General features: G+C 39.1%; 1 protein-coding gene across 3 annotated transcripts in view; it reads left to right on the top strand.

Moving 5' to 3' along the window:
• The window catches only part of SPON2 (spondin 2), an 84,896-nt gene that overhangs the window by 41,902 nt on the left and 18,925 nt on the right, over positions 1 to 24,069 (top strand). For 2 of the 3 annotated variants that reach the window (XM_045017434.1, XM_045017437.1), the window contains exon 2: positions 7,502 to 7,640. The gene's annotated coding sequence lies outside the window, so the exon portion shown is untranslated. Of the gene's footprint in view, positions 1 to 7,501; positions 7,641 to 24,069 lie in introns of those variants that run through there. The other variant, XM_045017439.1, reaches the window with a different exon arrangement.

Raw genomic sequence — 24,069 nt, forward strand, 5'->3', positions numbered from 1 at the left:
AACGCTCAAACATTTTACAGCTCAAGAGTAAAAAAATTAAAATAAAAATATAAAATCCCTTTTGGGAGGGTTTGAGGGAAAGCTCTCAAATATTGTTCTTTCGATGCTGTTCTGCAGATGTGTTCCATTTTAAACTTTGTCTACAAAAATTTGTTTATTAAAATTGATGATATTACCTAACTGGCTTGTACTTAAAGCCACTGCAAAATAAATGTTTTAAAAAATCCCACTTAGGAAAGATGCTATGAATCATTTTCATTTTTGCTAGTTCCAAAGTGTGTCACAATTTCTTTAACAGTGAAAGAATCTTTGAATTACTTCCAGGTTTTCATATTAATATCTGTGGAATCATCTGGAGTTCATCACAAATGGGTCTGTTTCTAGTATTAATGGTAACTTTTCAAAACATGCTTTATACACAGCATGTGGGTGCTTGATTGGAGCATTCTGCTTCTCAGCTCAGCCTCATTATCTAAACCGAACCAAATTCTAAGGGGTCCACAGCTTCCTCTCGAAGTCTGGTATGTCCATGCAAAGCTGACCATTAACCAATATACAGTTATAGTTTTTCTACATATCAAGTGGCAGTAATATTTCATTTCCTGAGACACCGTGCTCTGCAAGAAAAAAAAGCTACTATTGTCAATTGTCAGTGAAAAAGCTAACAATGGAATGTTTGCTTCCTAGCGCAGGTTGGACTATTCTGTTCTATTAATCATGCAATAAAAATGTATACAAAATATTTTTAGCCCAACCGTTGCCTTCTGTGTAAAAATCCAGTGTGGGCAAAAGTTAGCATAGCATCCATGGCATCAAGGCCACTGAAGTTCCTCTAATCATTTCATCCAGATTGGGTGGTTTGTTTGGGAAAGTGGCCCTCCTGATCTGTGGATGTCCCAGGATTCAATGGGAAATTCTGCACATTTCAGGGTATCAGAAGAGGTCTAGTACATTAGAAGTCTAGCCCCATGCCTCTGCACAACTTATTTCCCTAACAGCCTGGCTGCCTCTGAAGTTATACTCCCATTGGTTTCCCTACTCTAGCCCAAACTCTGCTTCAGGGGACAGTTTGAGAGTGTGACAGGTTGGATCACAGAAACCCGCCTGGGAGCTGCCAATTGATGTGCCAAGACTACCTCTGCTCCTGTCTTCCCTGCCAACTCAGGACTCCAGCACCCTGTCTTGCTGAGCCAGACACTTCCATCGGCTCCAACAAAGACCCAGGGTCTGAATTACTTGCCCCAAAGCTGCAGGTTTACCTGAAAACAGCTCACAAAAGTGTGCTTGTCTTTAGCACTCAGATGCCCAACTCTCAATGGGGTCTAACCCCAAATAAATCTGTTTTAACAGGTATAAAGCTTATGCAGGGTAAACTCATAAATTGTTTGCCCTCAATAACACTGATAGAGAGATATGCACAGCTGTTTGCTCCCCCAGGTATTAATACATACTCTGAATTAATTAAGAAGTAAAAAGGGATTTTATTAAATACAGAAAGTAGGATTTAAGTGGCTCCAAGTAGTAACTGACAGAACAAAGTAAGTCACCAAGCAAAATGAAATAAAATGCACAAATCTATGTCTAATCAAACTGAATACAAATAATCTCACCCTCAGAGATGCTTCAGTATGTTTTTTTCTCAGACTGGACACCTTCCAGGCCTGGGCACAATTCTTTCCCCTGGTACAGCTCTTGTTCCAGCTCAAGTGGTGGCCAGGAGATTCTTCATGATGGCTCCTCTCCATCTTTGGTCTCTTCTACCCCTTTATATATCTTTTGCATAAGGCGGGAATCCTTTTGTCCCTCTCTGAGTTCCCACCCCCTCCTTCTCAATGCAAAGACACCAGGTTAAAGATGGATTCCAGTTCAGGTGGCATGATCACATGTCACTGCAAGACTTCATTACCCACTTGCCAGCGCAGAGGTATACAAGACGACTTACAGGTAAAACAGCCATCTGCAGACAATGGTCCTAGTTAATGGCAGGCATCCAGATTCCAAACCACCATTAATGGCCCACACTTTATATAATTACAATAGGCCCTCAGAGTTATATTTCATATTTCTAGTTTCAGATACAAGAGTGGTACATTTATACAAATAGGATGATTACACTCAGTAGATTATAAGCTTTGTAATGATACCTTACAAGAGACCTTTTGCATGAAGCATATCTCAGTTACGTTATAGTCACTTCTTATTAAATTTTAATAAAAACATATAGAGTGCACAACGTCACAGACAGCATAAGACAAGAGTCCACAGAAGTTGAAGCTGACAGTATCAATATGATCTCACACAGGTTTGATGACAACAATCTCACAATCTCTGTGTTTGGAAGAGGAAGAGGTCATGAAGTTTCCTTGCTCTAAAACAACTAAGGGAGCTTTTCCTCTTCTATTGCCCATATAAGGCAAGGGGTTTAACAAAATGTTTTTTAAGTACATCAGAAGCAGGAAGCCTGCTAAACAACCAGTGGGGCCCCTTGATGATCAAAATACAAAAGGAGCGCTTAAAGACGATAAAGTCATTGCGGAGAAACTAAATGAATTCTTTGCTTCAGTCTTCACGGCTGAGGATGTTAGGGAGATTCCCAAACCTGAGCTGGCTTTGGTAGGTGACAAATCTGAGGAACTGTCACAGATTGAAGTGTCACTAGAGGAGGTTTTGGAATTAATTGATAAACTCAACATTAACAAGTCACCCGGACCAGATGGCATTCACCCAAGAGTTCTGAAAGAACTCAAATGTGAAGTTGCGGAACTATTAACTAAGGTTTGTAACCTGTCCTTTAAATCGGCTTCGGTACCCAATGACTGGAAGTTAGCTAATGTAACGCCAATATTTAAAAAGGGCTCTAGGGGTGATACCGGTCTGTAATTGCCGGGAAGTCTAACGTCGGTACCGGCCAAATTAGTCGAAACGATAGTAAAGAATAAAATTGTCAGACACATAGAAAAACATAAACTCTTGAGCAATAGTCAACATGGTTTCTGTAAAGGGAAATCGTGTCTTACTAATCTATTAGAGTTCTTTGAAGGGGTCAACAAACATGTGGACAAGGGGATCTAGTGGACATAGTGTACTTAGATTTCCAGAAAGCCTTTGACAAGGTCCCTCACCAAAGGCTCTTACGTAAATTAAGCTGTCATGGGATAAAAGGGAAGGTCCTTTCATGGATTGAGAACTGGTTAAAGGACAGGGAACAAAGGGTAGGAATTAATGGTAAATTCTCAGAATGGAGAGGGGTAACTAGTGGTGTTCCCCAAGGGTCAGTCCTCGGACCAATCCTATTCAATTTATTCATAAATGATCTGGAGAAAGGGGTAAACAGTGAGGTGGCAAAGTTTGCAGATGATACTAAACTACTGAAGATAGTTAAGACCAAAGCAGATTGTGAAGAACTTCAAAAAGATCTCACAAAACTAAGTGATTGGGCAACAAAATGGCAAATGAAATTTAATGTGGATAAATGTAAAGTAATGCACATTGGAAAAAATAACCCCAACTATACATACAACATGATGGGGGCTAACTTAGCTACAACGAGTCAGGAAAAAGATCTTGGCGTCATCGTGGATAGTTCTCTGAAGATGTCCACGCAGTGTGCAGAGGCGGTCAAAAAAGCAAATAGGATGTTAGGAATCATTAAAAAGGGGATAGAGAATAAGACTGAGAATATATTATTGCCCTTATATAAATCCATGGTACGCCCACATCTCGAATACTGTGTACAGATGTGGTCTCCTCACCTCAAGAAAGAGGCCTCTTTGAAAATACTCAGACAAGACAAGGCTTCCTCTGGAGATTGTTAGTAGGGGATCCTGAAATAAATTCCATCATACATGTACTTTTTCTGTGGTCTACATCAGTGATTCTCAGCCAGGGGTACGGAGCCCCCTGTGGGGGCTACAAGCAGGCTTCAGGGGATCCGCCAAGCAGGGCCAGCAATAGACTCTCTCGGGCCTAGGGCAGAAAGCCAAAGCCCCACTGCATAGGCTTGAAGCCTGGGGATCTGAGCCCCACCACTCAGGGCTGAAGGCAAAGCCTAAGATATGTAGCTTCGTGGGAGGGCGGAGCAGGGGCTGTAGCATGGGGCTTTGGGCAGTTGCCCTACTTGCTACCCCTAATGCCAACCCTGGCTTTTATATGCAGAAAAACAGTTGTTTTGACACAGGTGGGCCGTGGAGTTTTTATAGCATGTTGGGGAGAGCCTAAGAAAGAAAAAGGTTGAGAACCTCTGGTCTACATTATACAAGTAATATGAGCCAACAAGTGGGGAGGGGGCAGTAAAGCTTGCATTGGATGTGTGGGTCACGAGACACAAAGGGGCCAGAGATGGTGCCCAGATTCTAGGCTGGAATGACTGGGAGGTTGGTGGGATGATCAGTGGTGACAAAGTAGGGAGGGCTGGGAGGAGAGTACCAGTTACTTCAGAGAAAGGTGCAAGGATCTCTATAACAGAAAATTGTGGAATAACCTGTGCATGAGGGAAGTGTTTCTCTAAGCTCTGTAATTAGTGGCTGATTTATGTTGTGCGGATTTATAGCCCTTACATAAGTCATCCTACCCAGTGTAACTGGGGATAGTCTCATTATCGTTATAAAAGTCTAATGCTGTTCTGAATCCTGCTAAATTCTTAACCTCAATGATATCTTGTGGCAGTGAATTCCTCAGGTTAATGTAAATAAATCTCTTTATCAGTTAACTTTCTACCTTTGTTTCATTGGATGCCTCTTTATTGTAGTATTATGAGACAGTAAGTAAGAGCACTAGATTTACCTTCTCTACACCATTAATTGACAAGGTTTTATCATATGTACTCTCTAAATTAAATAATCTTCATGCGTTTAATCTCTCATCATCCATAGTCTTCATGCTTGTAATCCAGGGGTTCTCAAACTGGGGGTCAGGAACCCTCAGGGGGTCAGTAGGTTATTACATGGGGAGTCATGAGCTGTCAGCCTCCATCCCAAACCTTGCTTTGCCTACAGCATTTATAATGGTGTTAAATGCATAAAAAAAGTGTTTAATTGATGGGTGGTGGGGCTTGCACTCAGAGGCTTGTTATGTGAAAGGGGTCACCAGTACAAAAGTTTGAGAACCACTGTTCTAATCATTTTCACTGCCTACCTATTGCTGCCATTCCTTTTCTGAGATTTGGTGACCAGATCGGAACACAATATTCTAGGTGAGGGGATATCATCAATTTATATATTACCATTAGAAAGTTCTTATTTTCTATACCAGGAATAGGCAACCTTTGGCATGCGGCCCACCAGGATAAGCACCCTGGTTGGCTGGGCCAGTTTGTTTACCTGCAGTGTCCGCAGCTTCGGCCTATTGCGGCTTCCACTGGCTGCGGTTTGCCATCCCAGGCCAGGGCTGCCCAGAGGATTCAGGGAGTCTGGGGTCCTTGGCGGTGGGGGGCCCCCGCTTCGGTGGTAATTCGGCGGTGGGGGGTCCTTCTGCTCCGGGACCCACCGCCGAAGTGCCCCGAAGACCCACAGCGGGGGGCCCCCGCCGCCGAATTACCGCCAAAGACCTCCCGCCACGGGTCTTTGGAGCACTTCGGCGGCAGGTCCCGGGGTGGAAGGATCCCCCGCCGCCAAAGACCCGGAGTGGAAGAAGCTCCGGGGGCCTGGGCCCCACGAGAGTTTTCCGGTGGCCCGGGCCCCGCGAGAGTTTTCCGGGTCCCCTGGAGTGAGTGAAGGACCCCGCTCCAGGGGCCCTGAAAAACTCTTGTTGGGCTCCCTGTGAGGCCTGGGGCAAATTGCCCCACTTGCCCCCCCTCTGGGCGGCCCTGTTCCAGGCCAATAGGGGCTGCAGGAAGTGGTGTGGGCCGAGGGATATGCTGACCGCTGCTTCCTGCTGCCTCCATTGTCCTGGAGTGGTGAACTGCGGCCAGTGGGAGCTGCAGCAGGTAAACAAACCAGACTGTCCCTCCAGGGTAAGCATTCCAAAGTTTGCCAATCCCTGTTCTATACCATTCTTTATGCATCCTTATTGTTTGGTTTGAGTGTGTTTTTTTTTTAACCCATCACTCTGCATTGAACAGAAGTTTTTTGAGCTGTCCACATAACATCAGTCTTTTCTCTGAGCTGAAATAATTAATTTAGAACTCAGTAAGGTATATGCAAAAAGAACAGGAGTACTTGTGGCACCTTAAAGACTAACAAATTTATTTTAGCATGAGCTTTCGTGAGCTGCAGCTCACTTCTTCGGATGCATAGAATGGAACACACAGACAGGGGATATTTATACATACAGAGAACATGAAAAGGTGGAAGTATGCATACCAACAGGCAGAGTCTAATCAATTGAGATGAGCTATCGTCAGCAGGAGGAAAAAAAACTTTTTGAAGTGATAATTAAGATGGCCCATAGAAGGTGTGAGGAGAACTTAACATAGGGAAATAGATTCAACAATGTGTATTACTTTGCCTTTGTCAGCAGTGAATTTCATCTGCCATTGTGCAACTAGTTTTTTGCCAATTCCTTTTGCAGTCCCTCACAGTCTTTAATCTCAATTCTGTCATCTGCACATTTTGCCGCCTCCTCGTTCATCCCTCTTCCCAGGATCATTGGACTTCCTTTGGACTTACAGCTATATTTACACAAAAAGAATGTGCATCATCATTGTTATATTGTTAGAAAACATCCACATCTTTACTGATAAAGATAAACTCAAATTAACTGTAATGTCTAATAATATAGAATGATACAATAATGAAAACCTAAATATTGTTATACACCTCTTAAACATACTTCTAACAAGTAATTTATAAAATCTTTATAGTGCTTTTTTTTTTTTAAGCAATCATGCCACAATGAAAAACAGTTAATGGTCAGTGAAACTTTCTGAAAAACTCAGAGATTACTGTCCAAAGATACTCATGCTGAGTTACACTTCCATATTTATTAGTGTGTGTAACATACTGGTATATTGTTTGTATGTGAATATTCTTTCTGTCTAGCGACTCTGGAAAGTCAGAAAAGGCAGAAAATCTTAGCGTAAATCTCTCTTGATTGTGCTTGATTTCTCAGAAATCAAATATAGGGGAACCCTGGTATGTTGAACTTTTCCATAGTGAATTCCCTAGGATTGTAAACTTTTCCTCAAGGTCTACTGCCTTTCAGTCTATCCCACCAAATCATAAGTGCTTTGTAATGAGACACTGTTATAGTGAGAAATCACTGGCAACATAGACTCCTTGTCCAAGGAGTAATGGACAAATTACCTTTAATTAAGCTTTTACCATCTGTTCCATTCCCATTTAAGATTGCAAGAGGAACATATTTTACAAGTACATCAGTAAAAAAATTAAACAATTGGAGTACACAGTATGGATTATACATATTCATTTAGACAGTATAACATGTAATGGTGATGTTTTCTCCTTGCTCTGGGCATCTATGAAGGAGAACAGTTAATTTCTGACAGTACAGTTGGAGTTATTTTGATGCATTAAGTATATGAAAGACTTTTTTTTCTCTCTAGGTTTCATTGGCTGTACATCTTTGTATCAGAGCATCCTGGCGGGATCCTGGACGCAAAGCTTAGCTTGTTCTACAACATGTGGAGGATTAAAAGATATCAGAGGCATTAAAAACTGACAACTGTAATTTTAATATGCCAGGTAAATGGAGCTATTTTGTATCACTTTCTAAAGTTGTTAACAGTTATGCCATCACCACGATTTACAGGAAAAGGACCTATTTAGAAGGAAAACAATGATTTTTCCTGCAAACTCATGCCCTGGTAAATTACAATAAAGACTGATAGAGCAGCAATTAAATGAAAGAAAATCCAGTGGCATCTTTAAAGTGTGCAGTTAGGGGGAAACTTTGTGATAAATATGGCAAGTAAATCCTTTCCCTTCCATTCTCCCTTTCCACTGTTTCTTCCCCTCCAGGCTTTTAAAAAAACGTTTCAATATTTTAATTGCTATACAACACATACAGAATCTCTTTGCTGCTGTTTTTGAGTTCAAAATAAATTAATACCTGCAGCAGTAATGTACAGCAGATTTATCTCTGAATTGACTTCACAGTTACATTTGATCAAGAGAGCATCACTAGAACCAGTCTAAGACCAGTTGTTCTACTTTCCATGAAGGTTCTCTTTTCTGATCAAAAAGATTGGGCCAGATTCCGAACTTGGTTACTTTCATGTACATTGATTGAAGTCAGGTGAAACTAAGATCCAGATTCTTATTATTTTAGCAACTAGGAGCCCTAGTCATAAATTACGACCCCCCATTGTGCTAGGTGCTGTACAAACAGTCTGGTCTGCTGTCTGTTAATTACCAATTCTGCCTATGTGCTTAGTCATAACAGATTTAATACCGCCTTTGTAGTGCTATAAGAGACAGACATCAACCATTTGCAAGGGGGGGCTCTTCTGATGGTTTTAGGAGGCACTGACTCTAGAATGACTGACTCAGCCATATAAAGAATAGAAGTGTCAGGCCTAGCAGAACAAGACAAAATACATTAGAGAGAGATTTGTGGTAACCATGAAAACCTGTAATAGAAATGGAAAAGTGGAAAGACAATCAAACCAAAATATACAGAAGCTGATTGCTGGATCATTCCTACTATTTTTTTCTTACTGAAGACAGATTTTAAAGGATGCTCAATATGAGCTATTTTCAATATCTCCTGGACCTACTTTTGGCTAGTACCTTTCCCCTCAGTATACATAAGTACTTTTCTTGGGGGTATTTTTGTTTGTTTTTTTTGGAAGAGAGGTGCCACAGAGGCTTATGTTTTTAGCTTAGAGAAGGCAAGTTAGAATAAGTGAGTCCTGTGCTTGGCAAAGTCTGTGGTGGTCCTTAGATCCTGTAGGAGTTTGTTCCGCAGTCTCAGACGGTCCCCGAGAAAACTCTGTCTCCAGTGTAGACAAGCTTTATCATTATGATAGAAAATTCGACTGTGTCAGAGGAGTGGCATTGTTGACCATGGTCTTCATCCCAGAACAAAACCCTTTCAAACCGAAATCTCCTGAGGCCAATTATTCAATTATTTTCTTTCTGTAAATCACCTTTATGTTTCTGTCTGAGTCCCACAGACCCCCACCAGTGGAGGCTGCCCCACTGTTTGATGTGTTCAGAGGTTTGGCTTGTTAATTGTCTGAGGAGAGATGGATTAGTGGGCAGAATACAGAGGAGGTGGTTAAAAGTTTGTGATAAATAGTTTATCATTTTGTTCTATAATTTATAACATGGATCATGGATATAACCACTGTTTGAGGGCGGGCACGTGTACATACACATGGGGTATCTATAGATGTGGAGTGTTTATGTATGGGTTCTGTAGTAAAAAAGAATTAAACAGTTGTAACTGTCTCTTAGTGGTAGCTGACATTTTGCTGATATAGTACAGAATCAGCCTGGGTCTCCGGTTTGGAAGTAGATAGCCTGACATAGGAAATGCATCCCACAATTGGAATGAATGGAAAAATAAGGAACTTTCAAAATCTTGAAAAGTTCAATTTTTTTTAAGAAACTTGTTTTATTTAACAGTGGTTTAACTATATTACATTGCTTATTTTGCTGAAGTGAAGATTTTCTTCTAGTGGAGAAATCAAACTTCTTCTTTCTTCCTGTGTCAATTTTCGATTTTATATTTAGGAGGTGACTGGAGTAACATTTGGGCCATACTGGCTATAGCTGTTCTTTACTGTGTCTCTTGGGAATTTAAACTCTGGAATGAAACCAGAGCTGCAGCTGTGGCAGTAACCATGTGGCTTTTCTAATGAGAAACATCTTGCTGTTTTTTACCCCATCAGGGTAAACTTGTGCTCTACACAAAAAATAAAGACTCCAAATCATGGTTAAGCCACAATCTACTGAAATCTTTCATTTGGCTCAAAGAATGTATCCTTAAATTGGACTTAATGACACCTTTTTTGTGGGGTGGGGGAATGTTGGGCTATGAATGACGTGCTTGTATGTTGAGATGCCTCTTGTAGAAAAATATCATCTTTCATTTATTCTGTGTGTTAATCCCCAAACTTCCTATGAAATAGAAATATTTTAAAAAAAACAGTATTCTGTATGAATACATCATCTTTTTATACAAATTGTAGATATTTAAATAAGTGGATTTATTGGAAAAAAGTTTAAATTCTTCAGATTTAGCTTTGCGATAAAAAATTGGTTAATTTTCTACAGAGTTTGGAAACCACATACTGTTTCATTAATTCTAATACATCATCCATTGATGGGTTAATTTTGTGTATATGGAATTCTAGACATAATTTTGCCTTGGCAGCTGTATTTACTCCAGTAGGCTAATCGCTGGGAATCCCAGTTGTTAAGATGAGTTTATGATGTGTTAGCAAAAACCAAAAAGACAGCTGACAACCACACACTTTGTTTTCAGGACTAAATTTATATTTACTTGCAATTTTTTTCCAGTGATGTTGAACTATTAGAACACAGAAGAATTCACTTAAAAGAACACTGTTTTGTTATAAAATACTACTTTTTAAAATTTCTTTTGTAGTACAATTTACTTAATATTTCTGTCTATAATACAGCTAAATGGAGTGAACTAGGTAAACCTAAGATAATAGTCTATTTTTGTAGGTTCTTATATTGCCCTCATCACCATATTATCTGAACACCTTCCAGTACATCATTAAGCAACATGACTAACATCTGTGATCATTCTCTCTCCCGTCCTATCTTATACCACAAAGTTAAATTCTGATATTAGGGGCTCAATCTTTCAGGCAAAGGCATAACAATAGCAAGTGGCTGGAAGATAAAGTTAGAAACATTCAAAATGGAAATAAGATGCAACTTTTTAACCATGTTAATCTGACTTATTTTTCCAGTTCTATAGACAACAAGAAGGCTGAGGTGTTTAATGCCTATTTTGTTTGTTTTCACTAAAAAGGTAAATTGTGACCAGATATTTAACACAATTATTATTAACATCAAGGGGAAAGGAAAGCAAGCCAAAATAGAGAAAGAACGGGTTAAAGAATATTTAGATAAATTAGTTATGTTCAAGTCAGCATGGCCTGATAAAATGCACCCTATGGTACTTAAAGAGGCAGCTGAAATGATCTCGGATCCATAAATGATTACCTTTGAGAATTCATGGAGGATAGGTGAGGTCCCAGAGGACTGGGCAAACATAGTATCTATCTTTAGAAAGGAGAACGCAAGGGACTTGGGGAATTATAGATCAGTCGATACCTGGAAAGATACTGGAACAAATTATTAAACAATCAGTTTTTGAGCTCCTTGAGGATAATAGGGTTATAAGGAATAGCTAACATGAATTTGCCAAGACAAATCATGCCAAACCAACCTAATTTCCTGCTTTGGTGGGGTTACTGGCCTAGTGGATAGGGGAAGCTGTAGAGGTGATATCTTAATTTTTAGTTAGGCTTTTGGCACTGTCCCATGTGATATTTTCATATGCAAACTGTCCTTAAAAGTCTGTGAATCGATAAAAAAGTTCCAATATAAATCTAAGCAAAGGGGGCCATCTCTCGAAATGTGCAGTCACATTTTGGAAGCAGTTTGGTGTAGCAGTTTTTACATGAGACCATAAGTCAGAAATTCTAGGTTTTATTAGCTGATATACCATTGTTTAGCAAGACATACTAGAATTTATTATCAAAAGACGGACGTGCAACTGATTCCTTAATTAGAACAGACGATTATAACTTCATTAGCAAATCATGCATGCAAGTTTAGGCTTTGGCCTATATTTAATCATGATTTATTAATGCATAATCTGTCTCTAGGTACTTACATGGCCCCCATTACTCAATGTGATGCATTTTTCCTCACAACATGCTTCTGAGATAGGGAAGTACTAACAGCTCCATTTTACACAAGTTATTCTATCAACTTCAGTGAACCTGGAGCTGAGGCCCAGAGATTAAGGGCTACATTCCCAAAGGTGTTTAGGCACCTAATGGGACTTTCAAAAGCACTTAAGCAGGTTAAATGCCCACTTCCCATTGAAATCAATTAAATCAACCTGCTTAGGCACTTTTGAAAATTCACCTAGGCACCTAGCTGCATCTTTAGGTACCTAAATACCTTTGAGAATCTGGCCCTAAATCTGTGATGGAAGACTGATGTTTGATTCTCTGATCTAAGATCCAGGCTGAAACCCTAACCACTGTACCATCTTTCCGTTCTACTGCTCTTTAAAACATTGGATTACTCCCCAAAAGGTATGGGGTTTTCATTTCCTTGTCTACAAAGCTAAGTCTTTTAGAAACCGTGATGGGGAAGGTCAAGCCTAGTAGCCGGAGCTTGAGGGATGGGGTCAGAACCAGAATCAGGAGCCCATGTGCTTTTGGACCAGGAGCAGGACTGGAGCAAGAGCAAAGCTGGAGCCGGCTAAGGCTTGTGGGGTCAGTTTCCACTAACAAGCAAGGGAGGTCCGCCGGTCCCGCGCCTTCAGCGTACCTGCCACCAAATTGCCACCGAAGCTGCAGGAGCAGCAGACCTCCCGCAGAAATACTGCTGAAGGCTGCCTGACTGCCGCCCTCGCAGCAACCGGCAGGCCGCCCTCCGCAGCTTGCCGCCCCAGGCACGCGCTTGCTATGCTGGTGCCTGGATCCGCCCCTGCCTAGGAATGACACAGCAACACATGTGGCTTAATCAGGCTCTAGTTGCTTTTAAGAACATCTTATCATCTTACAAGGCCTGCCAATGTGTATGGGTTTGTTTTGTTTTTTGGTCTGAAAAGATGTGGGAGGGTTGACTATAATATCTTCTCCAACCAGCTGGAAAGGAAGGGTTAATATTCTAATTAAATAATGGATTTGTTAGATTCCATAGAAATTTTACTCTGCTTTGAAGAACACAAAAACAGTAAACACATGTCCAACTTTGAAAATCTGGTCCTACCTTATGAGTCTTATAGCAAATATTCTGATTTTCTTGGAACCAGATTTGAGAGGAAACAAGTGATTCTTATCTCCTCTACTTTCTTGCTTTCCACCCACTCTTTTGCCTCTCTTTCTTGCTTTTTAAATAGTTTATTGTACGAGAAAATGAAAACTAAAAATGTCATTTTCTTTTTCTGAATTTATGTGAATCAGATTAAATTAAATTTAAACCTGCTCATATGTGATGAGTTGAAAGGGACTGAGATTATAAAGAGGAAAACTGCCTCAGAATAAAAGAGGTGAATACTTCAGGGACCCCAAATAATTAGGAGAGAGCAAAGCTTATTATTTCATGCTGTCACATTAACTCATGTCAACATTCTAATTTAATGACAACTTGCAAGAGATGTCACACATTAATTTGAATCACTGTGTCAGTGGAACAAAATTTCTAACCTGAATAATGTCTCATGTTGTGTCACCTCACCAATTTATCTGTTCCAGAATCTGCAGATATAATACTGGTTTCAGAGTAGCAGCCGTGTTAGTCTGTATCCACAAAAAGAACAGGAGTACTTGTGGCACCTCAGAGACTAACAAATTTATTATACTATATATACTATATATATATAAATACTGTGTGTATGAAATAAACTCTACTAACATTGTAAAGACAAAATCAAGCACCTATCTCTGAGTTATCTGTTGCAGCAGTATGAGTGCCATTAGGTCTCCTCCACCCACTTCCTCAGACACATTGGTTAATATTGACACATGGAAATAATGACTATATGTCAGTATCTATTCATGAGACCTCTGCAGAAGAATTTATAGCAAAAAACAACATTGAGTTTACAGCAGTGCCCTAATAAACTTTTCATGCACCAGAATATCATGCCAGGATTTTAGACATAGAGGATACAAACAGCAGATGCTGAAGTACTTAAATTAAAATCATAGTGTAGATCTTCAGCAGATGAATACAAAGTATCTAGAGGGATTTTAGAAGTAAAAAATAATTTCCCTCTCTAGTTATATCAGTTTTTTCTTTTTTTATTTCAAAGCCCGTGGTTATGATTCCAATTACCATTACTAGGAGTTTACACTATCTTGCTATGTTCCTTCATGCAAGGATTTTTTTTTAAACTCACCGCCTTTTCTACTTTTCCCCTTGCTAAATATAAACTACTGGCATTATACCTGTATTTTAATATACATTTTTTACCGAGAATAAGTATAATGATGACATGCACAACATAGCATAGCTAACATGGGAGATATGCTTACATCAACTCTAGAAAATTAATCTGTTTCTAGAGATTTTCCAGATGCCACAATGATTTCTGATATCATTAGAAGTTTGCCTGCTAGTCAGAATATATAAATTAGAGCAGATGGGATTTTAAAATTGTTTCCCTTAGTGTTTTCTCTGAAAGTTACAGAACACCTCACCCATTCTTTTAGGATAAGTGCAGTAGTTAATGTGCCTTCCGTCTGCCTCATTAGTGTAGCCTGGCATGTGATTTACAAGATTCAAAACGAATATTCCATATTAGTCCCATCTCATAAAAAATGTATTTAAAGTAAAAAAATACATGTTCTTACTTTATAATTGATAATTAAACTCATATTTTACTTTGTTTAATCTTCTAACATTTCCTAGATATTAGTCAGTTTGGCATATCTAATTTTTCCATGTTTTAAAACAAATCCTTTCATTAAATTTAAGTCTTCCATATTTGGAGGCTGTATTAATCTTGCTGTCATTCTTTTCCTAACAGGGGCTAAATTGCCCCCCACCTGCAAAGGGAGAAAAATAGTTGAAACTCAGAATTTCCAAGGTCACTATTACTTTGCCATTTGTAAATGATGTGGCTATCCCGTACTCGTGACAATCAAACCTTTGTACTGCACAAGTCCTTTGAAGAGAGAAACTAATTCTCATTTTAAAACACTCAATCTGAACAATATTAAAGAAATTGCCACTGGATGCCAGTAACTTTGCAAACTATCGCCCAGTTTCTAACCATCAAAGCAAATTAAATGAGAAGCTAGCTAAAAATACCCTTCAACACCACCATCTACATCCAACAGCCTAAATCTCTCCTAATCAGGGTTCAGACCAGGGCGAGGTACAGAGAGGGCACCTATTCTTTGGTGTCCACAATGGAAGTGCATCCTACTGGAACTGTCTGTCCCATTCAGGGGAATTGATCAGCAAATACCTATTCTGCCTTCAAGAGGCTGCAAGAATGAACAGAAATGCTCTTAAATGGTTCAGGATCAGGTGCTTCCTCTCAGATTGAACCCACAGAGTTGTAATGAGTAAAGTGTTCCTCCGCCCCTATTGCATTCAGAACTAAATTTCAAACCCAGCTCTTTGGGTTTTCCTCCAATAGTACATACACCAGCTCACTCGCACATTTTATATTTTAAAAAATTGTTTATCTCCGTAGACGGGAGAGAGAGAGAGAGCACCATTATGTCTTTATAGTGGGAGGCACTCAGATATGGTATGGCTTTGGGCACTAAGGTTTGAAACTAGGCAGATAATTATTTTATAAAATCCCGTAAGAAGTAACTACAGGAATTGTACGAAACATCAACAACAGATGTTAAAATATCCATCCATTCTTTTGTATATTGTCTAACACAGAGCCTATCTGGTGGTGCTGGGTGCCCTTAACTCAGTCTTCACTAGAGCTTGAGGGCGCCTTTTGCCTCACACGGTCTGACCCTGAATTATGAGCTCTTTCGGGCAAAGACCTTGTATTTGTAAAGTACCATGTACATCTAAAGCACTTCAGAAATAAAGATAACTAATACTAATAAAGACTTCATGGTGTAACTTACTTGGTCAGGCTTGCTATGCGCTGGATTCTGTAGCAGGAGACGGGCAGCTGCTACAATAGATAAGGGATCCTGGAAAGACACTTTGCTGGGTAAATTCTACCTGTTGTTCTAACTTGCAATGATACCTGTCAGAGACAGAGATTTTAATAGCATACTCTTACGTTTCCCATTGCCACTAACTTCTGTCTACTTGTTTGTCTGTCTTCAGAATGTTAGCTCGTTGGGGCAGGGATTTTTTAACTTTTTGCCTGCCTGGAAAGAACCTAATACATAATAGGCAAAACCACAGACAAATAACAAACTGTATCTTTCACTCTGTTCATCATGTATCTAGTTTGTCGTGGTTCTACAAATTCACATGCAAACTCCCAGTCACATAATGGGTCAAATCCTCTCCTAACCTGAGCCCCCATAGAATTCTACTGAAATCTCATCAGAGTAAATGTATGAGTTACAGTACCAGTGTTGAATATTGCATACCTATGCATCAATATAATATTGCCCCCATCTCTTTAGGAAACCACAGATGCAGAGCCTAACCATCTCTCTCCCCTCCAACTTTAAATGGATGACAGATAGCCTGATTGTACACAGGCAAAAGAGGATGGAGTTCCAGATTCCTGGCTCCCTTAAACATGCCACAACCTTCTGTTCTGCAGAATTATTATATTTGATTGATCCCTTGTATGCCTATAGACTATATTGGTACTTCAAATTTTTGCCAGCTATTTTGGAAACTGCAAAGATGCCTAATACCTTGAACTGGGATAAGTGGAAGAAAAGTATGTCCCAAGGTGTTTGCAGATGATGGGAAGCTGCTTGGTACCCACAGAATGGTTGGCAATGAGTGGTTCATTCAGATTCACCCTGGCAGTCTGACTCCCAAAAACTGATGGTGTTGCCAAAGTGCCTGGCAAAGGAAGCATGGACATAATTCCAAACTATGCAGTTACATCTGTGATATTGGGCTCAGCTTAGTGACACAACATACCTACTTTTACCCACAAATTACTTTGCAGAGTCACATGTGGATTTAGCACACTATTATTTTCACAGATGTAAGTGGCATGTTAATTAACTTTATTTGATGGGGGGGGGGAATCATATCAAGCACAGCTATTTCCATATAAGTAGCACTGAATGCAGCTTCCTGTGCTTGATGATCATGGAAGGGCTACTTGGTTGTACAGACAAGGAATGTGTATTTTTATGTAACGCTATTTGTATAATTATTGGAATAGCTGTTAGCGTAGAAGCATTGATGTTGCTGCTGGGGATGCTGTACAGCTTGAAAAATCAATACTTTTCAAAATTATTCTGCTGTTTGTGTCCTGGTATTTCTGACACTTCCCTAGGGGAGTAATAGGGAAAAAGTCAGGGTGCTTCCATACTTAGTCTAGTCCACTGAAAGCTGTTTAGCCAAAAGAAATGCCAAAGTCACTTTCAAGATATTTTAAAGACATTGGCCTCTGGATTGGAACAACAGGGAAAGCAAATGCTTGACCCAGTTTTCTACATAGCCAAAGTGAAAAGTAGGACATGCTGAGAGAAGACTGAGTTCAATTCCTAGTGACTAGCAAGGCCTCTTATCAGGAGACAGGATTCTTCAGGAATTTTTGAAAAAAAGGAAAAAAAAATTCACATCATGACACATTACATTGTGCCATAGATAAGTTGATTTTCCTGGTGTTTGTTTTTCCCCCACAAAATGTGTTAAGAAGAATTAGAAAATTGTTTTCCATTTAGGTTACTTGTATCTTAAAAAAAAAAGGCAAAGGGCTTGGTCCTACATTCCATGTATACACAAAACCCAGATTTATTTTAGTTGCAGTTTTGAGTGCTCATTATCCCTGAAAATTAGGCTATTTGTTTAGATGACTAATTTCAGGTATTTTAGGCACTCAGGCATTTTCATACTGCTCTACATTCATCTAAGTACTAGAGGCGTGCCAATTACATACAAGAGATTTTGGTACCTATTATAGTCCACATGGCTAACTAAGGAGGGGGTTGAGGAAGAGGGCAGTGTGAATCATCACTGAAGTCTCTTTATCCAGTCTTTGTGCCTATCCAACCTTAGCAGTTATTAAATATTAATACTTTTTTGTTTCTAGTTATTCTTTTCATTCAAGGATCTCAAAGTGCTTTCCAAACATTTAGAAAGACGAGATGGGTGAGGTAATATCTTTTACTGGACCAATGTCTGTTGGTAAGAGAGAGACACTTTCGAGCCACACAGAGCTCTTCTTCAGGTCTGGGAAAGGTATTCCAAGGGTCACAACTAAATGCAATATGGAACACATTGTTTAGCATATGTAGTTAGTACATATTCTAAGGGATCATTCAAGGTAGAGTGACCCATTAATACTTCTTCAGTCATAGGAAAAAAGGGGGATTAGTGGGTTACAGATTGTTGTAATAAGCCATAAATCTAGTGTCTCTCTGTTCAGTCCATGATTTTTAGTGTCTATCAGAAATATGTGCTAGCTACTTACGCTAAACAATCTGTTCCATCTTGCATGTAGCTGTGATGCTTGGAATACCTTTCCTAGGCCTGGTCTACACTGGGCAGGGGGGTTGATCTAAATTACGCAACTTCAGATACATACTTAGATCGTAAAAGCAGCAAAGAATCCTGTGGCACCTTATAGACTAACAGACGTTTTGGAGCATGAGCTTTCGTGGGTGAATACCCACTTCGTCGGATGCAAGTAGTGGAAATTTCCAGGGGCAGGTATATATATGCAAGCAAGAAGCATATATATACCTGCCCCTGGAAATTTCCACTACTTGCATCCGACGAAGTGGGTGTTCACCCACGAAAGCTCATGCTCCAAAACGTCTGTTAGTCTATAAGGTGCCACAGGATTCTTTGCTGCTTTTACAGATCCAGACTAACACGGCTACCCCTCTGATACTTAGATCGACTTATCATGGTGTCTTCACTGAGGTGAGTTGACTGCTACCACTCCCCCGTCGCCGAGATCATAGAATCATAGAATATCAGGGTTGGAAGGGATCCCAGGAGGTCATCTAGTCCAACCCCCTGCTCAAAGCAGGACCAATTCCCAACTAAATGGAGATGGAGTACAGGAGTCAATGGGGGAGCACTCGGGGATCCATCGATCCAGCGGGTAGTGTAGACATACCCCTAGATCTAAAGAAGAGCTCTTTGTGGCTTGAAAGTTTCTCTCTCTCACCTGCAGCCACCTCTAAAGTGAAATGCAATAGTAAACAGTGTGTCCACCAGGTTAGGTCAGGAAGTTTAAAAAAAATATATCCACTTTAATTGAATCTCAAGGAGGAACTCAGAGGTAGAATATTATCTAAATTACAGTTTGGCCAGGACAACTGATGTATAATGAGTGTACTATGCAGAAAAGAGATATGGAATCTTTACTGACAAAAGAAGTCAGGATCTCAGTTTTACATGTCATATGAAAGACAGCAGGCCAGATTCTGATCAGTTACGTTGCTGTAATCCTCGGGCACCTCTACTGAAGTAACTATATTTATATCAGAGTAACTGAATATAGACTCTAGTCCACCACCAGACAGGCACATTGATTCAGAAATGACTCAGAAGTAAGAACTACTTGGTTAGTTATCAGAACTAATTCCTGCAGCACTTGAAGCTTAATTTGGAATTTAAATTAACATCAGTTTCTACTTGCAATATATATAACTCACTGAGAAAATACAATTAATCATAAACCACTTTGATAAATTCAGTTTTTATCACTAATAGGCAATGCCATCTTAAAATCAAAGTCAAAATTGTCAGTATTTTGTACTATTGCTGCTTAAGAAATATGTAATAATACAATAATGAGAGAGACAAGATAAGCAAGGTAATATCTTTTACTGGAGCAGCTTCTGTTGGTGGAAGGTATAAGGTAGTGCAGTAAAAGACATTACCTTGCCTACCATGTCTCTCTCATCCTTGGACCAGCATGATTACAACTACACTGAAAGTACAATAACAACAGTTACAAGGAATTATGCAGCCTATTGCTTTAATGGATAGTCCACTTTTTCTTCCATTTCAGAATTAAACATTGTTTTAAAAAACCCAAAAACCTGGCAATAAATGCCTGGCATAAATCATTACCTAGAAAATATGACTTCTTCTTTCACAGTCCCCTGAGTTTTGTTGGGAAGCAACGGGCAGTTGGAAAAATTTCCCCAATAATTTTTTTCTGAAGCAGCACAAGTTGTTTTAGCTTAAGATGCTGGACTAAGATCAGAAACAATATTTAGTTTCTGTTACACGATACTGTAGTTGCTCCTCTTCTTTACCACTTCTAAGACCTTCTCATGCTTTTGAATTTATGGCATAACACAGTTCCTCCACTGTCTTATTCAACTGGTCTCTCTGTTCAGAATTAACAAATGCTCTAACTTTTCTCAATGTATGTTGGATCATTTTCATATCCAAGTAAAGCAGTGATGACAAATAAATAAATAAATAAATAAATATGCCGTATCTGACCCTAAACTCCCAACAAGAACCTCCCACATACAAAATGTATGGACTTTGTCTGATGCCTGAATTTTTTTTTCTTATTTTTTTAAAATATTTGCATATGCTCCAGGACTTTGTTTAGTCCAGTTTTAATGTCTTAAATGATGTGACTACCATTGGCAGACTATTCCAATCTAAAAAATCCAATGGGATATTGTTATCAGTCCTCTCAATTTTTATGAATATCAATATGAAAGAAGCTGATGTTACAGCATGTTAAGATGCCCTGGTCATCCAGTCCCATGAAAATATCTATGGGGGATGCTGGTGTGATGAAAATTTCCTCAAGGATTTCCTCATAAGGTTTCTCACAAATTATTCTGAGGGGATGGAATTTATGTCCACAGAATGGGCTGTGGTTCCCCACCACCACCACCTTCCCCTGAGGACAGAGTAGTTTCTGGGATCCTCCTGAAGCATAATCCTAGAAAATTATGTCTGTTAAGCCCTCTGATCTCCTTGGCAAGTCAGGCCCCCTTTGCAAGCCATCCTCTGGTAATGACAATCCCCAGAATCATTCTTGAAGGGACATTCCTTGGTGTGGAGAGGGCTTAAAAGAAATGTAATATAGACTACAGCTGAACTACCTTTTCTGAGTAATCTCCATAGAGCTAGCGAGGAAAAATGTGTGATCCCCCTGTTACTGGCCCAACCTTCCCCACTCCAGGTTCACCCTCTATTCTGTATTGATTTTGATTCCTAAACAGGTACAGGAGGGTCAGTATACAGTGGTGCATAAAACCCCTTTTATGCATGGATTAGATCTGTATCCAGATCCTGAGCCTATGAAAGAGCCAATTAATTTTCCACAGTGCATTATTATTTGAGGTCTGAAACTGATTTGATTTTTTTTAAATATTGATCCCTCTCTTCTATAATACTATTTAGGACTGGCTTTAAAAAGTGATGGCAACAAACTTAATTAGCCTGTGAAGCAAGAGATGTTCAACAGTGAAATGTGTTGTGGTAATGAGTGGATTAGCAATATAGATTAGCTTTGGTAGTCTTGTGGAGTGGTGCCAAAGAAATATAGGACTGGCATATTTTACTAAATAGCATATAAGTGGTATTATCTAATGCCTACTTATCCCTGCATAAAGGTTCAATAGCAAAAACGAGGTACAACATGTAACACCAGAAACTCCATTTCAACAAAGAAGTTTTTAGAAGACGAAACAGAAGTTTTCTACAAAAATACCTTAACTTCAGCAACTTTTCTCTGTGAATGATCTTACAATTATTTTCTGCCCTGTTATTTCTCACCACAAACTCATTTTGAATTATCTTTTTTCCCCCAGACTGTTTTGTAGAGTATCAGCTCTGATGTACCTCATGAAATGACATTCCTGCCTTAGATTCAACTAGTGAATTTACAAACATATGAGGATTAGAAAGAAGGAAAATCCATTAGCAAGATGAGAATGTGAGAAAAGGGTGGAGGGAAAAAGCTGAACAAGGAAAACTAAACTTTAAAAAAAATGTAAAATGATGCAGATGAAAAGCCAAACAATTACCCTCTTTAACTGGTTCAGTGAATGCGAAAGCTACTATAATGGAATAAAATAAATAAAATAAAAGGAATATATTTTCCTTGTACCACACTGTTTGCCAAGTCCAACCTAGAAATTATGGACATGAAATAATGTATTAATCTTTAGATCATGTTTACATTATGTGGATGTATGCTATTTTGAATATCCTGTCAAGTTATTTTAATTAAGTTTCAATGCAAAACACTCTAAATTCTGTGCAAATTTTTTTTCTTCAGTGAACTGTGCAAAACACATCTCTTCTAGTCTTTCAAACACAGCAAATTAAAAAATATGGAGCTAGTGTCTTCACTCAGTTCTGTAAGCTTTAGCTTTCATCTTTGGAGCCATCTAAATGTTCAGTTCATTGCAGAATTTTTCTAGATCATCACAACATAACGCAGGATCTCCTTTTCATGTGATGTGCTTCTTAGAAGGCTCTAGTACTACACCATTATTTTTCATACAAAAATATTCTGCTGCTTACTTCACTCCTATTGAGGTTTTACTGTTTAACTCAGACTGAAGGACTCAGATTGAATGTAAACCTTTTGGCATTGTTGAGTATCCATAGTAGTATGTGTATCCATGGTAACTACAAGAGAAGGTATGGGTGTATAAGTGCTCTTAAGTAGTACAGATTTATGTTTCTGTTGGAAGACGAGAAAGGCTAGATATTTCTAGGCTTATTAAAACAGCTTGTGCATATTCAAGGATGCGCACACATTCTTTAGCAGCAAACTGGATTGATACTGTAAATCTTTAATATGTGACAATAGTTCAGGAATATGGATAAAAACCACAAGTAGATTTCTCATTCTATTGCTTTGGATGTTAGCAAGCAAACAAACCTAAGAAATTGCAGATCTAATTTAATCCCCATTTCCTTATTTTTATCATATTTTTATCATCTAATTTAATCCCCATTTCCTTATTTTTATCATAGTGTCATCATCACTATTTATGTCATTCCGCCTGCTGCATTTCATAGGTTCAGCTTACTTTGATCAAAGTAGAGCTTGCACCTTTTAATGTGATCTGCAGCGAGGTAACTGAGGGCAGAATTGGCCTTTCTGTGTTCACACATTTTTTTCCATATTGTATAAATTGATTGTTGAAACACTGACTAAACACGATATTGGCTATTCTTACAAAGCTATCCTGGATATTTTAAACTATTTTCTTGTTTTGTTGCTATTTTAGGTTTATAAAAATAACCCAATGGTTTAGAATTAAAATGATGACTAAAGTTTAAATGTTTGTTACAGCAAAGTCACAAATTATCCACACATCATTTGATCATGTATTTTCCAACACTGATCTTGCAAAACCTTGTGTGGACAGCAGGAACTGCAACATTGCTGCTCTCCACCACCAGAATGAGCAGAAGCTGTGCATGGTCACATATAAGCTAAGACACTAGACATAGTCCTTTGTTGAAATAACCCTTAAACTTCTTGTGTGCCTACTCTCTTGCTCTCAAGAACTCAGGGTAAAAAGAGGGCTGGATATGGGTGGAAGATAGGTATGCTGGAGGGAGACATCAGTTTAAGAAACAAAATACTGTTCTGATGCAGAAGAGGAAAGAAAAAAAAACAAGAAAATATTATATACAGGCAAAAGGATTTCTAAATGGAAGATTTTTTTCAAAGATATCCATGAGGCTTCAGCTGCTCTTTAACTGGGCATAAAAACTGAAGAAGGAATGCAAGCCTAGGTTCTGATCCCACACAAATTTTCTTCTCCAGCTGCTGACCTACAGAAATTTGGCATGCTTGGCTTTCCAGTCATGAATAGCTATTCTTGAGTAGAAATCCACAATTTTCTGCAACTATGGAATGCTGAATTAAGCATTGTGAGAGATACCCTTTCACAAAGCTAGAAAGTCTGATTGTGTCTAGCCCAATTATTATTCAAGGGAATAAGACACAGGGACACTATAGTCAGCAGTCTCCTGACAACCCAATGCTGGATGAGTTTTCCTCTGATTGACCAAACGTCGGTCGCCAGTGTGATGCTGTGTATAAGAAAGATGACCATTTGTATCATTGTTGCTATCACTGTTATATAATTACAACAAATTGTGTACAAAATATGTCATATAAGGTGTCGATGGAAAAGTTATGATTTGCTAAGTATGATTATCCTGTGCGTATGCATGTATCATCATTGTATCTGAAGTTATGAATATTGGCTATATGCTTGTATCTTACACATGTTGTATTCCTGGGTGACACCCCTCCCCCTCAAGTAGATTTACATCCAGGCTAGACAGTTATGTGCTGATGTCC

The sequence above is a fragment of the Mauremys mutica genome, chromosome 5 (assembly GCF_020497125.1).
Source record: "Mauremys mutica isolate MM-2020 ecotype Southern chromosome 5, ASM2049712v1, whole genome shotgun sequence".
Classification (NCBI taxonomy): Eukaryota; Metazoa; Chordata; order Testudines; family Geoemydidae; genus Mauremys; species Mauremys mutica.